Genomic DNA, 27,668 nt, shown 5'->3' on the forward strand with positions numbered 1-27,668 from the left:
CCCAGTGCTATCTGCCAAACCATGGGTGCACAAGACCACAATGCACGCAGGGCTTGGCTGGAATGACTTCTGCCCTGGGTGCAATATCCCTGCTTACATTAGGCTCAAGCCATTCCCTGCTCTGGCATGAAATGCAACAACTATGCCTAGGACCAGTGGACAATTCACCTGCCTACCTAATGCCCTACTGGATCCCATGGTGTGCATACGCAGGAGGGTAATCCATCTAAGTCATGGGCTGAAGAATGTCCCCAGGGTGCTTGCCTCCATCTTTTATTGCCATGTTCTGTAAAGGTTTGGACTGGTTTTTAGATCCTCTGTTTCCGAACACTGAAGGTTCAAATAGAAACTGCACTTCTCGAGAAGGATACACTTTACGATTACCTCCTCTCTGAAAAACAGTCCTGCCTGAGCTTCAATCTTACACAGAGACGTGGGTTCGATCTTAGACCCACCAGCTTTTAACTTTTAGTAGCCTCTGTGGTGGCAGGGTAATTGACAGGTAGTGTAGGTCGGTGGCCGAGCTTGGGCAGGGGGCTAATGCACAGCAGAGGCACTGGCCATCAGTGGCCTGGGAGGAATGCTTTTTCAAATAAGAAAAGGAAGAGGACAAAAGGGTTCGGGGACCGGAAGTACAGGATAGGCTTTTGTGCAGTGGGGGCTGAGGGAACAGGGGGGGCGGGTTTTCTGGCCAGCGAGGGCCATTTTTAAATAAAATGTAGAAAGATTTAGTGCACATTTCTTTAACAGCCTTTTGCAGTTTTCCAAAGGAATTGCAGAGGCTGCGCTATGTATGCTGATTGTATCGTCTAATTCTTAGCTGAGTGACATGTATGCTCCAGGACATAAACTTCTTACCATAAACACCAGGGGAGAAGTGAAACTTTGCACAGCTCCATCTCGTTTGATCCGCACACTATGTGTCGGGGTACGCACACCTTACAGTCTTATGTTACCTCTTGTTTTCCCTTAAGGGACATAATTCATGCACGTCTAGTAAACTCAACCGTCACTGGTGACAGGGCCCACCCATGGGGCATAGACTATGTCCCTCAACCCTTTTCCCCTGCAGCATCCATAGATTAGGCATCTGGACACATGGTGGAAAAAAGACCGAAAATGTTCAGTCAGGCATCCAACAATCACATTGTGATGTTTGCATTTGAATTTTTGGTTTAGAAGCGGCTGCATATTATGTGGTATAGTGATGTCGAAAATGATTATCAACTCTAGGTTGACTAGGATGTACACGTGACATGTGAAAGATGTGCTTCAGAGTTCTGTTGCACTGCTTGAAGTTTGAACGCCTTGCTAATTGGCTGTTGTTCCCAGTGTTACACCACAGACCTCGTTTGAAGTGACACTCCTGGACCTAAAATCTGTAAAGCGGCGCAGAGTGCCACAGAGTGCATCAGAGTGCTGTTGCACTGCTGTTGGGATAGCAGTGGACTCTGGCGGTCTTGGAAGAAGGCCAAGGATGGTGACTACTTCATTATACTGTCTGGGCATTTCCCTGCTGGAGTCAATATATGAGTGAAGAAGCAAAAACATGCACAGTAATAATGGAGATTTATCCTTGCCGGACTCTCCTAACAAACTAATCACCCTAACCGCCTCGGAACCTTCACCATCAGCACCAGTGCAACCATCAACACCACTGCAGACTCGGGGGTTGGACAACGGTAAAAAGCTGGCAAAGATGACTTCATTTTTAAACCATAGGTGTGTCCAGGGAGTGGCCCGGGGTGGCACGTGCTACCCATTGAATCTGATTGGCCACCCCATTATCGCGCGTGTATGTGCGTGTGTGTGTTTTTTTTATTTGTGCGCTAGTACTTCATGCCACCCCTACATAAGTCAGTGCCCCACTTGGGCCATCCCAATCAAAAGAGTCTGTGCACGCCACTGTTTGTAATGCCCTTGCAAAACAGCCATAACCCACGGCTGAGGTTGCTGGAACCTGCGGGCCAAGAGAGGAAGCTGTATCATATACCGAGCTACTGGATGGGTCACTTGGGGAGAATAATCAAGGATGCAATAATTCACATTTTACACATGCCTCATATTTTTACTGATATTGCAACTGAAGATAGTGGCAGTTCCTTCGATGTCACTCCCAATATGACTCACTGTGTGGGTTTTACCTTTCCTTTGAGGCAATCGAATACTGCAGACACCAATCAATCGTCTATACAGGTTCTTAATTATGTATTGACGTCCTTTTTTCATTATACGAGAACTTTAACTCGGAGGTCAGAATTAATTCAGCTCTCCATGAAGTAATAAAAAAAAAGCTGTAAAATTTGGAGCATAAGAGGTGATGTCAGGTCTCTATGTAAATGCATGTGCTCTACGCATGACATACCTGCAGGAGTGAAGTGTGCACAGTGCAAGTTAACAAATATGCCGTTAAAGCCCAGGTTCACTGCTTCCGTACCCAAGGAAAAACATATTTGTGTGGACTTTGTGGAGCAGACACAATGTTCCTTGGTGGTAGTGGAAGACGTGGTCTTGATTTCTTCTCCCTCCTCACATGCCTATTGTAACCTGCAAAATGTAGAAAATATTGTGCTGCAGCACCTGGAATCCATATCGGTGAAGCCGCAGAACCAAGAAAGTTGAAAAGTCATGTCAAACCCCAAGAAAAGAAATCCAAAAACAAGAAAGTTCAAAGGAACCAACAGAAGGGCCTCAAGAATGTTTTTAAGAAATGTGCCACTATTGGAGTCACCTAGATCACCTATTGCCTCAGAGCAGCATCCTATAGAGAAGGATGACTTGAGATCTTCCGCCCAAGTTAATCATGAGGCTGTAAAGGATCAGGCAATTACTATGAAAAGAAATCTGGCGGCAATCTTTGTTAAAGAATCTCCAATCCTAGTATTGGATTTAGGTCAATAACCTGGAAGTCTGTCAATTATGTACAATACAGAATTTAGCGCGTCTGTCTTTCAGGGTTCTTCCTACTGGTGTGACCTGCCTGGTCCTTCAGACTTGACTCCTGTTCAACCCTTTTATTGGGGGTGTAAAATGTATACCAAAACTTCTGCGTACAGCGTATTGAGAGGAACCGGGTCAGCAGGCGGCAGGCAGCAATGCTCAGTTACAGGTGCCTGAGCACATCAGTGTTAGCGAGGGCAAGTGGAACAAGCGTCCAGAGCATAAAACCATTATTGATTATACAAGACAACATAGGCTCATGTTGGAATGTTTGTTTCCTTAAAGTAGTCGGATGATTTTGAATAGATCAAACATGTTAGCTCTCTTTACTGAGCTGCCCAGCCCACGTGCAATAATATCTAAAGATAAAGGCTTAGTTGAGTTTATAGATTGTTCTTGCACAGATAAGGTTACTCTGGGTATAGCCTCAAAGATAATGTATGAGGTTATTCAAAATGAGGCTACCTCTTTGCGCCAATTAGGCTTTGCTATGATGCCATATAAGCCTGGGGGGTCTCCAGAGAGTAGACTCCAAATTTGTGATCTTGGGAGGCTTAAATCCACTGACATTGGTATTTCTATTAATGCTAATGGCAGAGGTAATAGGGATGTCACTCTAACCTTGCAAAGAAGAGCCTCCTATTCCAGTAACAATGACTGATCATGGTTGGCGGGAGCTTTAAGTTCTGCCGCCAATGCTATGAAGTCCAAACATTCCAATCTTTAGTAGCTGGAGTAATTTGAAGGTCTTCTCTTGGAACTCTAGGGGGCATAATGAACTATTCTCCAAGCCACAGTTGGTTGTGTAACTAAAGAAATCAATCCAAATTTTGTTGCAAGAGACTTGGCTTCAGAAGTGCCCTTTGTTGGATGGTTATAAGATACATTTTCAACCTGCCAAAAAAAATAACTTAGAGAGACCTTATGGTGGCTTTCTTATGGCTATAAAATATGGGGTTGACATTATCTGGAATCGAGAATATCAAATACAAACAGGAGCCTTGGCATCAGACATTACAATAACACATGAGCTTTCTAGCTTTCCGGCACTGGTTGTTAACATATACTGGCAGGACGGTGTTGCCCCTATAAGCGAATTTCTGGACAAACAAACTAAATGTATTGTGGAATGGAAGGAGGAGTTAAACAACGGCTTTGTGTTTGCAGTGGGGGACTTGAATGCCTCTTGCTCCTCTATGGAAGACTGAGACAGTGATTTTTCTTATTATTTAAATGATTCATATAATGTCTCCCGTCAAGTTGTGTGGGCGAGAAGAAGGCTATCTGCCTTTATGACCCTTGGTTTGACTTAGTTAAATGGCAACACCAGGGGGGGTGAAAAGTTGCCAGCCACCTGGCAGAGTCGGGGTATAGAAGCAGTGTTGGATTACATGTTTGTAGACACAGAATTATTAATGCTTTGTCCAAATGTTCACATTTCCAAAACAAATATTAGTGATCAATTTATACTCTCAGCTAACTTTCTGGATGGCCCCAAAAATCAAGATGTGATTGGTCCTATAAACTTGGTTGTGAACGCTGCGGTTAACAGTGTTAAATGGAATCAGTTATGTATGGGGCAGCTTAACAGTGAGTTCATGGATATGATAGAGGCAACATCCGAGGAAGGGAAACAAAATACATTCACTTTAGAAGGATTTCATCCTTTTTTGGGTAAACTTATAGATGGATTATTTTCACATAACAAACTGGGCGCAAAAGTTTATTTTGCATGAATACCGCCTGATAATAAATGATTGGCCTAAGCACATTCGCATTGCATTATAAATTGCATTAAATTAACCTGAAACAGGCTGGCTATGCTGCCATTTTGAGTTATCCGCCATTTTGATAGCCTCTTGCTTTCTGTCCCATATTTAGAATTGTGTTTTTGGCTCCAGCAGAGCAAAATGAACTTTGTATTGTTTCCATGATATCAACGTAGATAAGAATGTTGAAGTGGATTGTTTGTCCTACACTGAGAAACCTTGGAGTTAAACAAAAGCCGTACTAATCAGTAATTTAGATACCATCTGTTCCAATACTGCCTTCTCCGTTCAAACAGCAAAGTAGAATGATGAATAGATAGCTGAACATGCTCTTCTTGCAGAAATCTTTGTTTTCGCTCCTTGAAACTAAGCTAACTTTAAACTCAAGAACAAATGATAGACAAATATAAGCAAGCAAAACATGAAATGTTACCTTTGTGTCTTATATTTGGAAAACATGTGAAAGGTTTAAAGGAAAACAACAAACTATTCAAAGATGTTTAAACATGACTTAATTATGTGGATAGGCCATGAACCCTAGGTAAATGTATTGTACGAAGAGGGGCTGGACGATGTGTTCGGGATTGTGTAAAATCTGTATAAATACTTGTGTTTTTGAAATGTCCAGCACTCTCTCAACTCACGGTGTCTGCTTGAACACATTTTAGGGTGGTGAGAAACAGACATCTGCCTGTTAATGAATGTACAATATATATTGACCTTGGACTATTCTATTATTTGGTAATAAGCCTCGATATTCTTTAATCTTTCATGGGTAGGTTTATTGGAAATAAGGTGAGACAGCATCCCTACGCTTTTGACCCTAAGCTCTGGGAAAGGAATCAAAAACAGAAATGGGACATTAAGATAATAAAATTCAAGATTGTTGATCTTGCGCGTCATTCTCTAGAGACAGATAAAGCAAGGAAGGCATACAGGAACTGGGTAAGAAACCACCGAGACTTAGGCTGCAAAGAGAGGGTGAGATGATGGTAGAGGTTCTAAAAAGAAAGTAGGCTGTACATTTTTGCACCTTGATTAATTCTGTTGGGAAACCCCATGCTGTAATACAGTTGAGCCCCATAACAGAGTCGGCTTGGGTGAATCATTTTATCTCAATATATTCTGGAGATGATATTGTCAACATTGAGACTTTTAATGTAGTGAGTGAATCCCTGTTGGACGACTTGTGGTCTTTAGGGTTCGACCCTGAAGATGTTGCAGAGAGGACAAGAAAGGCAAGTAGCTCGAGGGCACCTGGGTCTTATGTACTTACCAATTTACACAGACTTGGAAACTTGGGCCACTATTCTATAATTTTTCGAATCTTGATAAGGAACGGTAGTTTTGCTGCTTCTTGGGAAACATTGTTCATCGCCCCTATATATAGGAGACGTATAAGATCTCATCCATGTAAATATAGGCCGATCATGGTGATCGATGCATATAACAACATGTTCCAATTCCATAATTCTGACTCACTTGAACTCTTGGGATTAATTGGTGGGTAGAGTTAAAAAGTTCCTTACAGGTTTCCGGAAAAGACACTGTACCACTTTGAATGTTTTTTTTATTAAATGCGTTCAACAAATGGCATAGTGGAAAAAGTATGATTCTATCTATGTGGCAGCCATAGACTTATCATCCGCTGTTGAACTTGTCAACCAGCGTGGTAATTTATCTTTTTCCTTGATGGCGGGGGTTCAGTCGTCATCTTACAACCCTTCTAATCTGACAGGAAAAATGGCTCTTTCATTCCCTGTCTCTTAAATAAAAAAATGTCTTAAATTTTAATACAAAATGGCAATTGCATATAGACACCCTCACCATTACACATTACTGTTTATGTTAAAAAGGATGGGGTGGTGTGTAAATGTTGAACCATTCATAAAGCAATTTGTTGGTTTAGGATTGATGTTTAGGATTGGTAATACATTATGGTTCCAATGAGATTTACAGAGATATGTATGTTTTCTCTTCTCTCCTTTCCTATGGCATGTATTTATCCTTGCATTGATTGGAACAAGGAATACACAGAGAAAAATACAACAAAGGACTCAATGGAAAAAATCATGTCTACCAACACCGATGTGATCTAAAATTAGAAGTGTGTCTTTTTGTCCTGATGAGGGCTTTGGCAATAGAGTTCCCTTAAGCCTGGCCCGAAACTCGAGTCAACACGACAACACTAAAAAATCTTTTCAGGGAAAAAAAATCGATTTTTCTTTACAATATACAAACATGTGGCAATTAAATATAATTAAATAATTACAATATATGCCAAAAATACATTAGTTAATTGATGTATTTTAGAGGATGATGAACAACGTCCGACATCAAATGTCCAAAGGTTGAGCACAATGGTTGTTTTTAACCAAACGGTCATCACTGCTTTTTTTGCACATGTATGAATGAGTCTTTTTGAATGAGTTTGGAAGTGTTTGAGATTAATGGGTTTACATGAGATCACAGTATGGTGTGGTGTTTTTTAGACATAACTAGTGACTTGCCATTTTTGGATTTCTGTATTTTTTGTATGCCAGTGTGAACAATGTTCACAAAAGAAAAAAGAAAAAAATAAACATTAAATAATTAATAAACAAATATATTTTGAAAAAAATCTACTTTTGGAAATTGATCCTTTCAGAAGGTATTGTATCCAATTTACCTACAAATAACACAAGCACGAAGAGAGTCAGTACATGTCTAGTGACAACTGTACTTTTTGCATTGACTTAGTCAACCATAGTCATCTTTGGGCTAAATTGCTAGGGTGGGGCATTCCCGCTGGTTTACTAAGGCTGATTGTGGGTCTTCATAAAAACTCCAATATCTGGGTGAGGTTGAGTTTGACTGGTAATCTTTCCAGGATAATTCCCACTATTTCTGGACTATGACAGCGACGCATTCTCGCCAGACTCTCTTTAATTTGTATGTTTCGGATGTAGAGGATTTTTTAAATCAGGCAGCTTTTATATCCCCTAAAATGCATGAAAAGAGGAACATGTGTATAGCCTACGCTGATAAGTCTCTTCCTTACGATTGTACACCAACAACCTCACAAAAGATGATTGCCTCCTTTTCTAAGTATGCATCTGAAAATTATTTAAGAATTAATCCGACAAAAACTAAAATTTTGCAATTTACCACTCATGAAAAATAATCAAACTTTAAGTGGATTTTGGACAGGACGAGTTTAGAGATGTGCCGTAATCTCATTTACTTAGGTTTTCCAATAGTTAATTCACCTGCTAAAGTACTTCTTGAGTTTTTGAGGCATAAGGTAGTGGCTTTCTCGAGTCAAATGCTAAAAATGAATGCCAAACTTGGCAAATTTTCAATTCAACTACTTCTCAAGTACTCTGAGGACAAGGTGATCCCGAAGATGCTATATGGTGTAGAAATGTTACAAGAGTGGGTTATTAAGAAATTGCTATTGTACAAGGCCATCATTTTGCACTTGCCTAATTGTACTCTGATGGCAACGATAAGGTAGGAATTGGGATTGAAGTCACTTGCGTTGCATGCAGAATTGAAATATTTAGCCTTATTTCGTTACATGTAATATCCAGCTAAGAAATCTCTTCATGGTGACTTGCAGGAATTAAGAACAACTAAGAAGGATACAAATATCAATACATTTGAAGAATTCTGTACTAACCTCCTTTCCCACTTGGACATGACAGTGGATGATCTTCTGGAAACCCAGCTTTAATTAAAAGGTTTCTCCATGTGAAAGAGTGGGTGACCACTGAAGATACTTTTCACAATGATAAATTGCTCTCCCATCTTAGTATGGAACATAAACAATTGGGTGTTGCAGCACCTTATTTAAATATTTCCCCAAATAGATAGGTAAGTAGTGACTTTTTGAGATTTAGGTTGAATATTCTGCCCATACAGCAGATTTTGGCACGTAGGGTGATGATCTCGCGAGATGAAGCCTACTGCAGGTTTTGTATTAATCTTAAAGAAGAGGAAACCTTAAAGCACCTTATTTTATCCTGTTCTGCACTTTACACGACACACAATTCAGTTTAGAAAATTGGTCTATAAATTGGAATTCATTAATACAGACAATTTGTGTAGTCCGCTTTTGGGGGGTTATCCTACGTCAGTATTTTTTGCAATTATAGGGTTTATTAAGGGTTTAAATTTGGATGAACCCTGGGAATTTAATACATAATTTGATTACATTACGCATAAAAGGATGAAAATGTTTTTATAGGATACTAAGATTGATTGTATTTTAGTGGGTTCACTGTGTTTTTTATGATACTGTTTACTCATTTTACTCTACATAAATTGAATGTTGTGATGGTTTGTAGGGCATTTTGTATTTTAACTTTATATGATTTTCTATAACTATTGGTGTGTTTTATGTCAATTTTTGTAATTATTGTTGTATGTTTATTGGCTATAAAAATTAACCTTTTACATTTCATACAAACTTAATAACAAATTCCATACAGCATTTAGAAAGGAGGAAATCTTTCAATATTCAATTTGCAAAAGGTTGAATTATCGTTTTCAACCATATGCAAATTTTAAAAAACGATTTCGTAATTATAGAATTACATTTGAGAATGTTCTTTTGTACTCCTATTTTAGCAACAACAACAAAAAATGCTCGTGTCGAGAGTAAATGAGTGGGGGATCTAAGGGAATGCGCTTTTTCTTTTGTGCTAGGGTCTTGTGTACAGGAACAGAGCAAAACCCACTGAAGAAACAAGCTGTGAGGCCGTGTTTTTCTGCATTCCACCACAAAGCTCCGCTGGGCTATTGCGTATCCTTTGCTAGGTGGAATATTTTGCAAGGCAGTTTAAAAGCTGTCATTTTGGCTTGTGGGCAAGCTGTGTACAAGATAATGTTCCTCTGCCCTCACAAAGGGCCTGTTGTCCCTTCTCGGCTGAGGAAAGGTGCATTCCCTTGACCTGCATAAACATACCCCATTTCCCCCCAACCCCCCCCCCCCCCCCTGCGTCTCTGCCCCACCCTGGCTAATGTCCGCCTTCCCCCGTTTACTGGCGGTGTCGGGAACACACGCGGCGCCCGCCCGCCTGCCTAGCGCTTCCTGCCCCCACGCAGGCAGCCCGCCTGCTTCGGAGGGGCGGCTGCGGCGCACACGCGGCATCCGGGGCCTGGGCTCTCAGGGCCGGAAGGGGAGGCTCGTGCCAGCTGCACCCCCTGACTAGCGCCAAGAGCGAGGCGTTGGGGATTCAGGGCCGCTTTCCCGGGCCAGCCTCCCTCTCTACCGGGTCAAGCGTTCGCGCCAGTAAAACTCGCGCTGATGAATGGCGTGTGGCGGCGTTGAAGGCGATCACCCCATTTTCAGAGATTAGCGGCCCAAGATGTCAGTGCGGGGTGAGGGATCGGTTCCTGCAAACGAGGCCGCCCCTCCCGGGCACAAAGAGTGGCGAATACGGGCGAAAGTAATGCAGAAGGAGGAATGCTGCGGATGTGAAAGGCGGGCGCTTTCTGTACGGCTCTCTGGTGTTACATCTGTTCAATGTAATAATAATTATAGCAATAACCGTCATTTTGTCGTATTGTATTTAGTATTAATTATTATAATAATTGTTTTTATTCGCAATGTTTTTCTCATTGTTATTTAATTTTTTCTTACAGGTGACAGACAATACTCGGGATGCATTTTTCCTGCGCTTCTCTGCATTACCCCAAAAGGAATGACAATCGTTTTAGCCACCATGGAGGCATGGGTCTAATTCGGCCCTGCCGAAATTACACTCTGTGATGTCCATTTTACACAAATGTGTCTGCGCAGAAGAGAACATATAAGAATAATAATAATAATAATATACTAATTCGGAATCTTTACATATCAATTTTTTCAAGGCATCTGACAATATTAATATTAATGTTATGTAAATAATAATACACACCAATATAACCCATCATTGCTTCCATTTAGTATCATTTTTATTTGCATTGTGTGAACGTCAAACTTGGATTTCGATCACAGGGAACTAGCGATTTACTAATATAATAACGAATTTGCTGAAAGAAAGCATCTAACTTTATTTTTGTTTCCTCAAATGTGATATTTTCGCTTGTTTTTCATATGAACCGATTGCAGTGCTGGGTGGGGGGGGGGAGCACAGAAAGTGCTAGTGCGCGACCCGCCTCACGTGACCCCACACCATTGGCTGGGGTTGGGTCGGATCACGCGCGGTTCCGCGCAGAGTGGGCGCCACGCGACCGGGCACAGGTGCGCTGATTTAGCGCACTAATTAAAAAAACCAACGAACTAGAGCTCTGATCTGGGGCATTATAAAATAGGGTTACAAGATTGCATACTTTGGGGTGCTCTGCCTAAAATGTTCCTAACTTGAACAATTAGTTCAACCACTGTAACCTCTCTGCATAAAACATGCAAAACGCTATTTATTTCAGTGGGGGCAAAAGCCGCTTTGCCCAATCCGGCAATAATTGAGGGTTATATGTGGTGTGTTGGTAACAATCGATCCTCATAATTACTCTTGAGCGAAACCCGCAACCAGGAATGGGGGGAAATGTGCACTTACCTGAGGGAGGCGCGCAGCTACTTACAGTCATGTAATAAACACCCGTGTAAACTCGATATGTTCAATGTGCAACACGAATTCCTTGTTTTGTACCACGTTAAAGAACGGTGATGCAGTGGACTAAGCGCTTTCCAGGACACCTGCGTTCCACCTGATAGGCCGGAAATGATCTTTTAGTTAATATATAAAAATACGCTGGAGATTAACAATACCAATCACTTAGGCCCTGCCATTCAAGCGCCTAGATAGCCCCGCCAAGCGCTATCACTAGAGTGATGTTATAGAAAGCCCTCCCTCAAGCACTTAGTCCTGTCATTCAAGCAACTGAAGAGACGTAGGATTCTAGCGCTTAGAGGCCCTAATTCTCGAGCGCCCCATAAATTCAGCATATGCAGGTATGTTCTGGAACGCGACCCCTATGAAAGCAAACCCCGATCCCTCTACGTGTAAAATGGCTGGAGATGAAATATTCTAACTGTGCTGCTGTTAACTACGTGCACAGGTGCGGGTTATCGAAACCCCGGGCACATGCATTGAAGTGCGCTCTCGCGGTGGCTCTAGGCTTTTACTCAGAATTCGGTTGTTTGTTTTGTCTAATTGCAATTGTTTTTCTCGAATTAAGGTCAAGCGAAGCTGAGGGAAGGTACGCCGATATAGAATGCATGCAAACAGAGAGAGAGGCCGGCTGCCGGGAAGCTTCCAGGAGCCATATTACAGAAGCCTTGCACCAGTGCAAGTGTAAAGTTTGCACGGTATTAGCACTAGGGCAAAGTTTGCCCTATTTTTAAAAGCACTGTGACACATTAAAAAACCATTGCACCTCGACAAGTGCAGTTTTGGCATACTAAAAGCACTAGGGCTAAATTGATCATAGTGCTAAAAAGATACATTTTTGATACTTTTTTTGCATTTACCCTAGCGCTAATACCATTCCGTATTAGCACTAGAGCAAACTTTGTCCTGGTGCAAACATTTAGTGAAAATGCATCTTTTTAACACTAGGGCAAATTTTGCCCTGGTGCATTTAATATGCCACACTGCACTTGTCACAGGTGCAATGGTTTTTTAACGCATCCCGGTGTTTTGAAAAATAGGGCAAGCTTAACACTAGTGCTAATACCGTGCGAATGTTGCACTTGCACTGGTGCAAAACTTCTGTAATCTGGCTCCTGATGTGGGACCTGGTCAGAGGAAAAGCACATGTTCACATATTCAGTATAAGAGGACCTGGGGGTCATTAGGTAGCAGTGCGCTAATTGTGCGAAGAGCAGTTGCTCAAAGTGATTAGTAATTGGTAGGAGACAGGATAGATACCAATAATGGTAAATCTTGAGAGGGTCCATTGGTGAGGATGTCTGATAAGCTTAAATGCTGGGGAAAATCAAGGGGTCCATTCCCCATGGCAGCATTAATCAAGGCACCCAGTTATCTGGAACTGCGCATAGGGCATAACTTTATTTCATAGTTCCCCACATATTCAGGATGCCGGGGCCCCCAGAAGCCTTAGGGCGCATGCATAATCACACGCATTGGGCCTGATTTACAAAAGCACGCTTGAATGGGAACCCCCATAGAAAAGGGCTTTGCAAATGAGGCCCGTTGTGCGTTTACCGTGTATGCGCGTGTTACGCCTGGCTAACACTAACGCACATGTACATATTCCGTACGTCTAAATTATGCGCGTTCGAATCATTTGGGCAGTTCGTCCTATAGAGCAGAAACAGGAGCACTGGGCATGGGGTGCTGCGCAAAGGGCGGGAACTTGCACGGAGCGCCTCCTCTTTCGCTTTTGTAGCAGGTCAAGCGAAAAGGGTCAGTCTAAAAAACACCCTTATTGTGGCTTGAACCGGGTGGTGTCGCCACACTAACTGGGGGCCGATGGACGAGCGATGCAATGCATGCAATTCAATGCTTCAAACCACAGAAAGGGGCGCAGCACGAGAAGGGGGGGGGGGCAAATGCTGAGAGCCGCGCCTCCCCCGCAGCAAGAAACGCACTAAGTCCCTCGGCTAGGCAAGGGGGTCTTTGGAAAGTGTGCTAGTGAACTTAAGCAGGGGCTGACGTGGTGGCACCCCTCTAGAGAGGAAACAGAAACCCTCCCTCAGAGGTGGAGTCCCTCCCTTCCCACGGACAGAAGGGCCCGCGCGCGGCGAGCGCGGCTTCCTTCCCCGGTTGCTTTAACATAGATGACTTTTTATGACTACCAGTGTTTTAGGTATTTTAGCAACCTAAAAAATGAACGTAAATTGTCACCCTTCGAGACGCACTAGTTCGCCAAACTACGCGACAAAACGGGAAAATGCAAGCAAGACACGATGCAAAAAAATTGATTAATTCAAGAAAAGGGAAAGTAAGAAAAGACATTGTAATTGCGGAATTGTATTGTGCTGTTGTTATAATATTTGGAGGCCATGTGAGATTGAAAAATGCTTTTATACCGCCTTACTGTATGTTCCTTTATCAATCCCCTCACCTGTGGGTCCCCACGCTAAAGTTCCACACACTATTCATTGTAGGAGAGGGGAGGGGGCACGGCTGCTCTGCTGTTGGACTCAATATGTAATACTTACTACTAGATATAACACGCGCAGGTGCCACGCGGCGAAGGGCTCGGTGCAGGCTGGGCGGGAGCCTTAGCCTACCACGCTAAGGCACGCGAGTGTGAGCTCGAGGAACGCGCGTGGGGGCAGCGGAACCAGTGTCCAGGGGCGAGGGGCTGGTGCCGTGAGCTGTCTCGCTTCCCGGGAGGCGCTAGAAGTGCTGTTCTGTGTGAGGGGCGGCGTGTGCGTCAATTGCACCGATTACACTACCTGAAACCGACCTCGCTGCTACTGCGGTGAAGTGGGGCGCGTGCCCGAGGGTCCCTGTTCTAAATTCGGGTCTCGCCCAGACACGTTAAATGTCCCCGTGCCGACTGGCGACGTTCACTTGCCCACAAGAATAAACGCAAGCCTTTAAGAAAACCAAATTATAGTAAAAGGCGGCACAGCCAGCAACACCCCGGCCAGCAGAGGCCAATTTCGTTTTAGAACAGGCCTTTCACTGTACTTCGCTTTGTACTGGCCGGCCTCCCCATGCCTAAACTCGGGACATATAAAGCAGAAGTCCTTTCTTGCGTGCTCGACACGTACTACCTTCCTCGAGGCCTGCCATCCGTCTCCCTACACTTCCCTTATTTAGCCCCACAACACTCTTCTCGGTTCGCGGACATTTTAGAGAGCTATGCCAGCCCCTTTCCTTATATCCTCACGCTCGCGTTTCCAGTTTCCTCGCACTATACAGTTCCCGTATAAATAGTGTTGTTTAGGTGCCCACGACGCACCCACTTCCACGCACTCAGCTGCAGAATTGTGGTAGGACCCCCTTCACCCTAGGCACATCAGCTATCGGCACTCTAGCGTGCACCCCCTCTGCACGCACCGCGAGCTACTCTCCCACTTTACACACTGTGGGCCCCCAGTCCCCAAGAAATGCAGTGAAATAACCCATACAGGCCATTCGAGAACCAGGCTCTGTGTGCCCCTCCCGGGCGTCCCTGCCCACTCCCCCCATACCTCCGCAATCCGCTTTCTCGAGCACTTGGGTCGTTTACCAGATTGCACTTCCTAAAATAGGGAAACGGCACCTTACAGCAGCCTTGGGAATTTCCGATAAGGAGGCCTCGGATAACCTCAGCAAGGGCCCGCTTCGCCTCCTTACCGCCACAGGCTAACGCTGCAAGCCAGAGAGTGGAGGGCGAAGCATGCTGGGTGTACAGAGGCAGGAGGCGCCCAAGGCACCGAGCTATAAAGCGATTCACAGGCAAGCGCCGAATGCGAACAATGTCGGCACTGGCAGGGCGCATTTCCCCGAGTGTAACAGAAGCCTAGTGCACGCAGGTATCATCGGACCACCTGACAGGGATAGTAACAAGCGACATACAAAGAAGCTTATTTGTAATAACCACGGGCTATAATTATGAACAAAGGCTTCAGGGTAACCAGAAACCTGCTAATTTCCCCGCTGGAAAGCAAGCTATTTAAGATGAACACACTGTGCAATTCAGGGAAAAAGACTAGATTACAAGTATGCTTTATGGAATGTAAACAGACACTCCGCAATATGGTGCAAGTAGCGACACGGCTGAGCAAAGTCTTTTCATTTTTTTTAGAGAGCGTGGAAGTTAAGGGAGCTGTGCTGCCATGGTGATAAATATGTATTGGCCACTAATGGTACAGAAGGATGTACATTGTATATACTACTTTTATGTGAACTCGTACTTGAAACATCTGCATTTCAGTGTATGGAGAATGATAGATTCTAAATGTTCCCGGGAAAGGAGGGGAGGAGACAGGAGGGCAAGAGAGGCAGCCTTACAGCACAATCCTTGACCCCTGGGTGTCAAAGGAAATGATGTCATCAGCGATGTAACAATGAAAGGAAATTGTATGTGAGAGTGGGTGAAAGCTTAATTTAGGATAGCCCAAGATCGCAAACTTTCTATAAGGAATTGCTAAAAAAAAATTTAAAAAAGAAAGCAGCAGAGGTTTCAAATATCTGACAGGAATGATTAGATACTTCTAAAAAAAGAAGGATAGTAAACACTTTTGGGAAACAATTTCTAAGAGGCTTGAATCCATGCATATCAGAATTTATTAGAATTATTTGTAGAGGAGGAGCAAGTGGACGCATTCAGCCTAGTCAGCGCCTCTTCACCCCAACCCTATTGGAGTGACCGACGAGGAGCCACAATTGGGAACCCATGCACAAGTTTATGCGGCATGCCCATACCACGCACGTTGGCTATATGAAAGCGATATGCACTCGGGCAGCCATTTAGAAGATGCCCTCATGTTGAAACAGTGGAGGAAACCTAGCAAGATGGATGTCCCTGCAGAGTTGTCGAAAAAGCAGCCATGAATAAAATGGTACGTGACATGGATGTACATTAAAATGAAGTCTAATAACAACAAAAGAATATCCGAAAGAAGATATATTACCCTGTGCTGAAACTATATGAAAATACGTAAGAATTATGATGTAACTGAAGCGAGTACAAAGAACAATGAAATGTTCACTAATCAATTATACGTACACTGAAACGCAAGGTAGAAAGAATACATAGAAGCTTGCTTATGAGAGGTATATGTTCAACATTTAGGACTACCATCTCATGTCAATCACCCCAAATACCTCAAAATGCAAGCCCAGAGTTTTAATGCGGAAGGATGATGTAGAAGCTGTTTTCCTTGCAAAATGGGCTTTGAATGAAGGGTGCTATTTCGAGAGATGAAGGAAAAGCACGAAGGGAGTCTACGAACAGACAATGCGCAAGGACATATTTTCTAAAGATTAGGAGGAACAGAAACATTTTCTAATGCCAAATATTGGATGATTAAAAGGCATAGAGTCAATATAGGATGGAGTGAGCAAGTCTCTAAAGGCTAGAAAGAGAACTGCACCCAGCAAAAGCTGAATCAACTAAGGTTAAAAGCACCATCGATAGGAACATTTTCATGGTCTTGCAACACGTGACGAAGAGCTGGCAAGAAGGGTTATTTATTAGGCCTGGAGCTAAGACAGATGTGTACCTAAACTTCCTCGAATGTCCAGAGATAGTGCAGACTGGCAAGGTCAACCTTCAAACAGAAGACAATGGCATGAGACCTACCGATGAGAGAGGGTGGCCTAATTGGGAAACAAAGGGAAAGCTGACGTATCTCTAAACACCTGGGTTTCATTTCTATGTACGTGCTGCTAACAAGCCGAATGCCCAAGGTTGAATTTGGGTTGCCAACCAATTATAATAGCCTGCAATGCCCTTTTGCATATAATGTTGCAAAATACTATTCCGCTGCCACATTGTCTGCTATGACAAATACCCTAAACCATGTGATTAGACGTAGTTCAGGATGTGTCCTACAGATACAGGACCGCCAATGAGATACTCATATTTATGCATTCTATATGTAGACACGATCCCCTAATCTAATCCAACCCCTCAAAATGTTTTTGAAGTTTCCCACGTAGGATGACATCATAGGTGACGCATCTAGCATTATATAACCTACTGTAACAGATTTTTATAACACAGCACACTCCAGCCAGGAACTTCATCCTCTGACACTGAAGGTGCCGCAGTATAAAAACTTTATTTTATTGTTATTTGATTCCTGGATTCTTGGCTTGAATAGGCCCCAACCCCTCTCACATCCACCTTGACAAATACCCTGTGTCCCAATGGACTAGGAACCAAGCCGGTGTGTAACAATATAATATTTTTTTATTTTTAGAATTCATGAAAAATCAGAGCAGAACCAAGATTAGGGCAGCAGCCACCACTGTGTGGCATTATACATGCAAAAATACCACAATATAGTTGCTTCAACTTCTAACATAAGATACATACACCTTTAAAGGAAGTGGGCTTAGCTAGCAAAATCGGAAATCATGTTTTAAGATCAGAGATGCAGGCACAGAACAGACAGGATACTGAGGGCAAGGGATGACTCTTTATAGGATAATGGTGTACGTTTTTTTTATGAGAAATGCAAATCGGATTTTTTAAAGAAAAGCAAAATACATGGACAACTTCGGTTTTTGTTGCACAATGACTGTTTCTACTGAGGCTATATTTTAATGACTATATTATTAAAGAAAGCCGCTGCGCACAAGTGGGTAATTTCAAATTTCAACCAGCTTCCACTGCGTACCCCCTTATAGGGGAATTCATTAATTTAATTCAAATGATACTAAGGACTTGCACATATAACTGAAAGAAAATAGAAAAGAAACATGCTAACAGATATGGACTAACATAGATTATTCTAAGGAAAGGGTAAACAGAGGATACTGGCAATTTGGGATATGAGTGGGATTTTTATAGTATTTGAATAGGATGCAAGAGGAAAAGAGCCGGATATCCAGTTTTTGGGTACTGGATGAGGAGATATTTATAATGTATGCTTGAGTTCGAGAATTTGGACAGCCAGTGGGGTCTCTGGACAGCGGGCCAAGGAATATGGTCACTGTGACAGCGGGGGTCGCCATAATGGGATCAGCTAGGCAAAGTCTGGTCACTGTGGACAGCAGGATGGGTCAGCTGGGCAAGGTCTGGTCACTAGGCTTTCCTAAATGGGATCAGCGGCCTCTCCTCCTTTCTCCCTGGATTATTGGGTATGCCTGGATCTGGATGAGTGGTTCTGCCTGGATCTGGATGGTGCTGCCTGGATGAAATCAGCCACCACTGGATCTGGGTTTTTGAGTCTTTGAATCTTGGATATCCCTTGTGTCTCCCTGTCTCCCCCTTAAATAGCCAGAGTGACATCATAGAATTTTACAATCTGGGCAGAAATACTCTGGAGTTGGCCATCTCCTAGGATAGGCCAGGCTACTGGTGTCGACCCTCCCTCCAAGCTGATTGGCTCAAGAGAAGTGATATCACCTTACGTGTGTGCATTTTATGATTCTCTTTGTCTCACAAGCCTATTTTTTACAAAAATGAGTTATGGAGCAAGACTTTAAATCTTACTAGTCACCTTCATAAAAAACAAATATGCAGATTCCATATTTCACAGGCAATGAGAGAGTCCGATCGCCAACTCTGTGCAAGGTAGCATCACTTTTGGGCACAATTTCGCCGTTTCTAGGAGAACCATAATATCAACAATTGTGCAAATGGCTACACATATGCCCCTTACTGTTTCACTCATTTTCACCAAGTTATATGCCTGTGTCATTTATACTCCACCCAGAAATGCATTTTTCCTGCCATTCCAGTTCCCCAGGTGCTAGCGACATAAACTGGGTCTCATTTTGCTTGTTAAAAAATCCCATGAACTACTGTCATAACATAACATTACTGCTTATTCAGAGTATTGGGAGAAATGTATTAATGTAAAAAGTTTTTTAAAGTCCATGGGGTGAATTTGTCACAGATGTGGGCGGTCCTCAAAACCCCCACAGCAACTGTCTCTGCCAAGTTTGGCTGGCAACACAGAGCTTTTATGATGTCTTTTGAAGTTTTTGACAGTTCTCTCTTCAGAAGGGTGCAGGAGGAAATTGCACTTCACTGTTATGACCAGCCCAACTGGCCTCCTTTGTTCATTCTGGCAGGGCTGCCGGCAAGTCTGTCAAGGCTGCAAACTTCCACACGTTGGCCCTTTCATATGCCCATGGGGGCTGGGCCACTTGTGGAGGTAATTCTTTTCCCATGGGGGCACAGCACCTTTGAAGTGAATGGTAGGCCAAACCTGTTCTGCTGGTTTCAAAGTGTTTTTTTCTCTTTCAACAGAAATCAAGTCTTTTTGGCAATAAATATGATATACACTTAAGAGCCAAACCCCTCATCCCCACGTAGACAATACTGTTTCTGTGAGAGAAATACTGCCATTTGTCATTTCACTTTTAAACCGCATTTTCCTGATTTTCAAAATAGCAAATTCACACGTGTTTTTATTTCAGTTCATTTTGAGCTCACCAATTTGGTTTCTACAGCACACAGTTTCTTGTACATTAATCTTCTGGAGTGCTTTTACAGATATGGCCAGTTTCTGGACACAGTGACATATACTGCCAAGCATTGCTTTGAAATTGACATGAAAAAAGAAACCCTGCGTTATTTCTTTAATTTACAGCAGTTTCTGTGCAATGGTTTATAGTAAAAGAAAACACAGTTGTGTTTTCATGGAAAGCCAAATTCTTTGCCTGTCAAGTGATTACCCAGTACATCAGTTGTTCTGGAAATGCATTGCCTCACTTCTTGGTACTCAGCAGAAGTAAAGCATGCCAGGGTGGGTTTCCGTGAAGGGCACAACTTTGTGATGTTTTAAAATGAACTCAAAAGCAAATAGCAAAGCCGTCTTGGATGTCCGGTGTGCAGCTTTAGTATTCAGAAAATAGAACAGCAAATGTGGTGCCATTCTGCATGTAGGTTATTTTCAGATGATTTCAAATGGAGGTAAAACTATGCAGAGCACTTCTTTTGGTGGCACCCTTGTGTTTTTAGTGCTCGCCACATATATGCGCCATGGGAAGAAAAGCGCTGCCGTTTTGTGGTATTACACCACCCCACCCCCCTAACCTGTGACATCCCCACAGGCAGCCCCGTCCAGACTGGACCCCACCCACAGGCAGCCTGCCCCAGACTGGACACCCCCCCACAGTGTAAGAGGATTCAATTCAACACTACAGCTAAGTCAATGCCTAGTCTGGGATACTGAATGGAAACCCTTATTGATATATCTTTACGTCCAGTTCATGCGTTCTGGATGACTACCCCTATATAACACCCCTCTCTTGGAATCCCCCTGACCCCACTGAGCCAAGAAGTAGTTCTGTTTTGCAAGTTTAAAAGGTTTATTTGATAATTTAAACAATAGATATATATATCACACTTTATAATAAATTAATAATTGAATATCACACTTAATCTGAGCAGTAATCAATAATGGATAGTCCGGCACTAGCACACTTCTTTATAATCAATGATGAGTGGTTATAGGATGGATAAGATAGCAACAATACTTTTATGGTTTCAAATGGATGCAAGGTGGAATGAAGTTGCAGTACAGAAATACTAAATATGATTTCAACAAAACAATGTAATCACTTTTCTCTGGCAATCCACTCCCCCCTTATGCAATGCAAGGAAATGGAAGGAAAGCACACAGTTCTCAGAAATGCAATCAAATGTAGTTCAGTTCAATTCCCAGCAAGCTTAGACTACAGAAGTTTGAAACACAGGCCCAAAATGCTTTTATATGTGCTGGCAACGAAGTGAAAAATATGCTAAAATGCTTTTAATTCCCTCTGGAGGTTCAGGGTGAGTGGTATCTAGTTAATATTAGTCCAGGCTCACTCTAGCAATGATTCAGGGATGGTTCTTAAGAGGCAAACACATTTTTAGCAAGGAAAGCAAGGAAGCTGCTGTTTTCACACGTGGCTGGATTTTTAACCAAATCTCAAATCGCGGTAAAATTCGCGAGTGCGAGAATCATGATTACGGCAAAAGTATGAGGAGTAGGAAGTCGGTTCTAGGCTTGTTGAAAAGGTGAGATTCTAAGCTTTCAGAGGAAGGTTAAACCAAGTTCCTAGCCCAAACGGATCCAGATATACGAACGATTAAATAAAGGTAGTTTTTCGGATTTTAAATTTTAAAAGTTCAAAGCGACAGGTTACAGCTTGCAGATAGAAAAGGACAGGTGAGAGCTTTGCAAATGACAGGTGAGAGTTAGGAGGCAGTTCTGGTTAGATTAAAATAGATTGAATTATATTATTTTAACTAAGAGATTGGTTATGCACAGTTCTGCTAGGTACTCACAATATATTTAGAAATAGGCCTCGCCACGGATCTGGTCAGGTTTTGGACTGCACTCCGGTCTGGTCTCGGCACTTCACAGTGATCTGGGTCAGCTCTCTGGTTCTGCTAACTGCGGTCTCCGGTTCAGCTGGTCTCTCTCTGGATACAACACTGCTCTCTGGCAAATGGCAAGAGTTCTTGCAAAGAATTCAAACAGCTCGCCTGGCTGTGAATAATGGCAATGATTTGAGGCCTGCTAAAGAGGGATTTAGCTTGTAGTTGACCTCTCTGCTACAAATTCTGAAGTAAAGTCTTGGTCTCTGAAGGTGGATAGATTGAAGTCTCTATGTTGGCTCTCTGGAGGTTGATGGAGGTAAAGTATGGATTTTCCCGGCAGAGCGTCCCGCAGCAGATGGAATAGAATGTCCCTATCTGTCCTGACTGTCTGCTTTTATGTGTTTTGAAAGTGGGTGGAGAGGCTAGCTTTCTAGGCCCTACCCCTCTCCACTTGTCATTGGCCACTTCCTCCTCTTCCCCTTGATTGGGGGAATGAAATGAAGTGTCATCATGATGAGGTCTGTTTATGATACAGAGAACCCACCCCTGTCAACTTTACACACAATCTATATCTGATCCTAATAGACATATTTCATAGATAGACAGTTGTTTGGCATTGCATACACGCATTATGCATTTATTGATGGTAGCCCCTGTTCCAATTCTGTCGTTTCTAGGAGCTTGGGTTCAAAAATGGCAACATATTTCACTTTTTGGTCGGGTTACCAATATTGGATTTGTCCCCGCATTTACACAAATGTTCGCAAAGCATGTGGGCATTAGGTGGTGGAGTGTCAGATTTTTAACATACATACATTTAGAGTAATATCCTCTTTTCTGCTAAAAACCCCCCTGAACATACCACCGGGTCCTAACACGTCTTCAAATGTGCACAGAAAAATCACAAGAATAATGATATCACTTATAACATTTTCACAAGTCCGCTCTATGAATGATCCATCTTTTTAGATTTATGTTCTGGCCCCAAAGGGGTGTGGTTTCCCCCCAGCACAAGGTTGAATTTCTGGTTTTTCCAGTTCTGCCAAGCCAGCTTGCTCTCACAGGCAGTGCTCCTCCCCTTTCCTTCCAGGAGGAAGCCACTTTTACGACCCCCCCAATAAAACATTTGCCTGAGTCAGGACAGGGCTTTGTTCAATTTCCTGCAGAGCCCAGGTAATTCAATCAGAGAAGTGTCATATCCCTTTTGGTGGGAACAGCAAAAGGCAGCTAGGCCTGGGAACACAGCTGTTGAGCAAGTCTCAACTCCTGTCGGGGGTAGCTGGTGGGCAGAATTCAGTTTCATTAAGCCAGGTTTCAGATAAAATGTCACATTTTGTTCCCCAGTTTAAGTCAAGACAATTTTTACATATGCAGCTAGAATGCTGATTCTAAGTTCAAAACTATGACATTTCAACAGTGACAAACTATGTGACACTCAAAAGTAGGTCACTCAGTTAGTTTAAACATTTTCGATTTTTGGTAGTTTTAAATCCAGTTTAAGTTAGGCTGCTGCAGACCTGCAGAGCTCAGCCAGTCTTGTTATGAACATTCAAGTCACTTCAGAATATAACTTTACATTGTATCCACCTCTCAGTAAGTCTTTCTTTGGCCTGCTTTGGGTTCATTTATTCAGTTTGACACAAAAGTCTGGTGGTTTTAAAACGCCAGTTTTCTGATAGTGGTGAGTACTGGTAATGCAACCATTTTGGGGATTTAAGACAATGAATTCCCCACAGTTCTAGGTTGCTTTTGGCAATCAGCATTGCCATTCCCAATGGTTTCAGGCTACTGTGTGGGTAGTCCAATGGTGGTTTTAGGCAGTGCCCTTCTGTGCCCATAACATCGGCAAAAATGGGTGGCAGCCTATTCTTCATGCATTTCCCTGGGCATTTTCTGGGAAGCTCTGGCTATCATGATGTTTTCAATGCCAGTACTGCACAGTTTTTTTGGTAGGGCTCGGATGCATGGGTAAAAACATCCCACAACAGGCAGCCCCCTCCAGCCTGGACGCCACCCACATGCATCCCCTCCAGACTAGACACCATCCCCAGTCCCCCTCACCTGTGACAACCCCCACAGGCAACCTGCTCCAGACTGGACACCACCCCCAGCCCCCCTCACCTGTGACAACCCCCACAAGCAACCCCCTCCCGACTGGACACCCCCCACAGGCATCCACCTCCAGACTGGACACCCACAAAGGCAGCACCCTCCAGACTGGACACCACCCACAGGCAGCTCGCTCCAGGCTGGACGCCACCCACAGCCCCCCTCACCTGTGAAACTCTGCACATGCAGCCCGCTCCAGATTGGACATCCCCCACAGGCAGCCCCCTCCAGACTGGACATCACCCCCAGCCCCCTCACCTGTGACACCCCCCACAGACAGCCCCCTCCAGACAGGACACCCCCCTCAAGCCCCCCTCCAGACTGGACACTATCCCAGCCCCCTCACCTGTGACAACCCCCACAGGCAGCCCCCTCAAGACTGGACACCCCCCACAGGGAGCCGCCTCCAGACTGGACACCACCCACAGGCAGCCTCCTCCAGACTGGACACCACCCACAGGCAGCCCCTTCCAGACTGGACACCCCACACAGGCAGCTCCCTCCAGACTGGCCACCTCCTGCAGGCAGACCCCGCCAGACTGGACACACCCTACCTGCAGCCCCCTCCAGACTGGACACCCCCCACAGGCAGTCCCTCCAGACAGGACACCACCCACAGGCAGCCCCCTTCAGACTGGACACCCCACACACATGCAGCCCCCTCCAAACGGGACACCCCCCACAGGCAGCCCCCCTCCCAACCAGAAACAACCCCCAGCCCCCGTCACCTGTGACAACCCCCACAGGCAGCCCCCTCCAGACAGCACACCACCCACAGGCAGCCCCCTTCAGACTGGACAACCCCCACATGCAGCTCCCTCCAAACTGGACACCCCCCACAGGCAGCCCCCCTCGTGGCCGGAAACCACCCCTAGGCCACCCCACCTGTGACAACCCCCAGGCAGCACCCTGACAGTCTCACACAATACCAGTGCAATGCATGTCTGCAGCTCACCTGAACCTCCATGGTCTAACAGCACCTTGAAGTGCAACACCAACATGTATTCCGCAGATCCGACCAACTGGAATCACCAGGTCCATCCATGAGTTGAGCATCTGCTCATACACCCTTACAGGTCTTAATCATCCCCCACCATACAAATGTGACACGTGAATGCAACAACATGTGCATGTTAACCATGGCACATTGCCAGGGCATCAAAGCACAGTGACAGAATGTGTGCCCCCTCCAGACTGGACACCACCCAAAGGCAGCCCCTTCCAGACTGGAAACCACCCAAGCCCCCCCCACCTGTGACACCCCCCACACACAGCCTCCTCCAGACTGGACATGCCCCACAGGCAGCCCTCTCCAGACTTGACACCACCCAAAGGCAGCCCCTTCCAGACTGGACACCACCCCATCCCCCCTAACCTGTGACACCCCCCACAGGCAGCCCCCTCCAGACTGGATACCACCCACAGGCAGACTGCTCCAGACTGGACACTGCCCCCCACAGGCAGCCCCATCTAGCCTGGACGCCACCCACATGCATCCCCTCCAGACTAGACACCACCCCCAGTCCCCCTCACCTGTGACAACCCCCACAGGCAGCCAGCTCCAGACTGGACACCACCCCCAGCCCCCCTCACCTCTGACAACCCCTACAAGTAACCCCCTCCAGACTGGACACCCCCAACAGGCAGCTCCCCTCCAGACTGAATACCCACACAGGCAGCCCCCTCCAGGCTGGATGCCACCCACAGCCCCCCTCACCTGTGAAACCCCGCACAGGCAGCCCCCTCCAGACTGGACACCCCCCACAGGAAGCCCCCTCCAGACTCCAGACAGGACACCACCCCTAGCCCCCCTCACCTCTGACAACCCCTACAAGTAACCCCCTCCAGACTGGACACCCCCGACAGGCAGCTCCCCTCCAGACTGAATACCCACACAGGCAGCCCCCTCCAGGCTGGATGCCACCCACAGCCCCCCTCATCTGTGATAACCCCCACAGGCAGCCCCCTCAAGACTGGAAACCCCCACAGGCAGCCCCCTCCAGACTGGACACCACCCACAGGCAGCTCCCTCCAGACTGGACACCCCCCACAGGCAGTCCCCTCCATACTGGAGACCCCCTACAGGCAGCCCCCTCCAGACTGGACACCCCCCACAGGCAGTCCCTCCAGACAGGACACCACACACAGGCAGCCCCCTTCAGACTGGACACCCCCCACATGCAGCCCCCTCCAAACTGGACACCCCCCACAGGCAGTCCCCCTCCCGACCAGAAACCACCCCCAGGCCACCCCACCTGTGACACCCCCCAGGCAGCACTCTGACATTCTTAGACAATACCAGTGCAATGCATGTCTGCAGCTCACCTGAACCTCCAAGGTCTGACAGCACCTTGAAGTGCAACACCAACATGTATTCTGCAAATCCGACCAACTGGAATCACCAGAGGTCCATCCATGAGTGGAGCATCTGCTCACACACCCTTACAGGTCTCAATCATCCGCCACCATACAAATGTGACACGTGAATGCAAAAACATGTGCATGCTTCCCATGGCACATTGCCAAGGCATCAAAGCACAGTGACAGAATGTGTGCCCACGACAGAAGCAAACCTACAGAAAGTTGTTGCAAGATACACAAACAATGGCCAGGCAAGTCACAGCCTGAGCAAAAGTGACCTGGGTGCAAAATACCTGTCAGGGAACAATCACATGACACGGCCATGCATGGGAGATGGTAGACTGCATCCAGTCTTCTGCCATGCCCGCCTCGAACCTGGAGCTCCTGAAACAAAGAGGAAAGAAAAGGACAAGGTTAGAAACAAATTGTTTTCGAATTCCCCACCTGATTCCGGATCCATCTCACCTCCGGACCTGGAAAGAACATCATTTCTGTACACGTCGCATCTACAGCTGCAGCGCCGCGCCATACTCACCAGTCCTCGCAGCATCTTTCGATCCGGCGCTGCCTCCATCATTTCTTCGCCGGCTCCGGCATCTGGGGACAAAAGAAACAACAAGGTGAGCCGAGAGAGCCAACAAATACAAACTCTCTTACCACCATAGACTTACCTGATTTACCACCGGAGGCATTATTCTTTAACTCTTCACACCTTCAAACGCTGCATCTGAAAACGGAGAGAAAACAACACGTTAAATACATGCATCATTTACCGGACAACATAGGGTAATACAGACTCTTACCTGAACGCCATCTACCGCCACAAGACCATCTTTTCTCGAACTCCACTGCAAGATAAGAAAGGAATGGGACACGAGTGAACATCCGACATATTGAACTCTATGAACTCTATACTTACTGGTCTTCGCCAGGAACCTCAGAGTCAACTCTCGTCCGGAACTCCCCAACGCCTTTTAACCAGTGAAGCAACTGGTGTCTACGCGCCCCTGCAATTCACGCAGGATGGAGAGCTCATCTTTCAAGAATATAAGGTGAGAGTACTGGAAGGGGATTTCGGAGGTGATTAGTGGGGAGAGCAGGGAGGTGTCATCACTAGAATCCACGGGTGGCTAAATTCCTCTCTCCACTTGCAGGAGAATCCTTCTACAGATCAAGCAAACGAGATTAGGAGGGCCAGTCCAGTCTATCATCTCTGCACTACACATCACGTTGGTGGAGGCCACAGCAGTCCGGGTCCGACCGACGCCCCTGTGGGAACCAGGTGAGAGTAACAGGCCGACACACAAATGAACTGCACGAAGCGTGGAATGTAACAAACAGAACAAAGTATTTGAAAGAAATATGTACAAAAATAAACGTGGAATGAAGCGCAAAGTAGTCCATGGTAAATATGTAATAAAATGAATATCTTATGCCTAAACAACTATATAGAATAAAAATGGGATGGAATAATTTCAAAGTCTGGGGAAAATAATAAAGAAAGAAAGGAAACCTACACCCAGCTCCACATCCTCACTCCTCATGCGGGCCTCTGTTCTTTCCTGGAGGGCTTGCAGGGTCTCCAGCATTTGTGTCTCTATCACTTCG

This window comes from Ambystoma mexicanum, chromosome 8, assembly GCF_040938575.1.
Source record: "Ambystoma mexicanum isolate Mex_15411 chromosome 8, UKY_AmexF1_1, whole genome shotgun sequence".
In the NCBI taxonomy this organism is placed as follows: Eukaryota; Metazoa; Chordata; class Amphibia; order Caudata; family Ambystomatidae; genus Ambystoma; species Ambystoma mexicanum.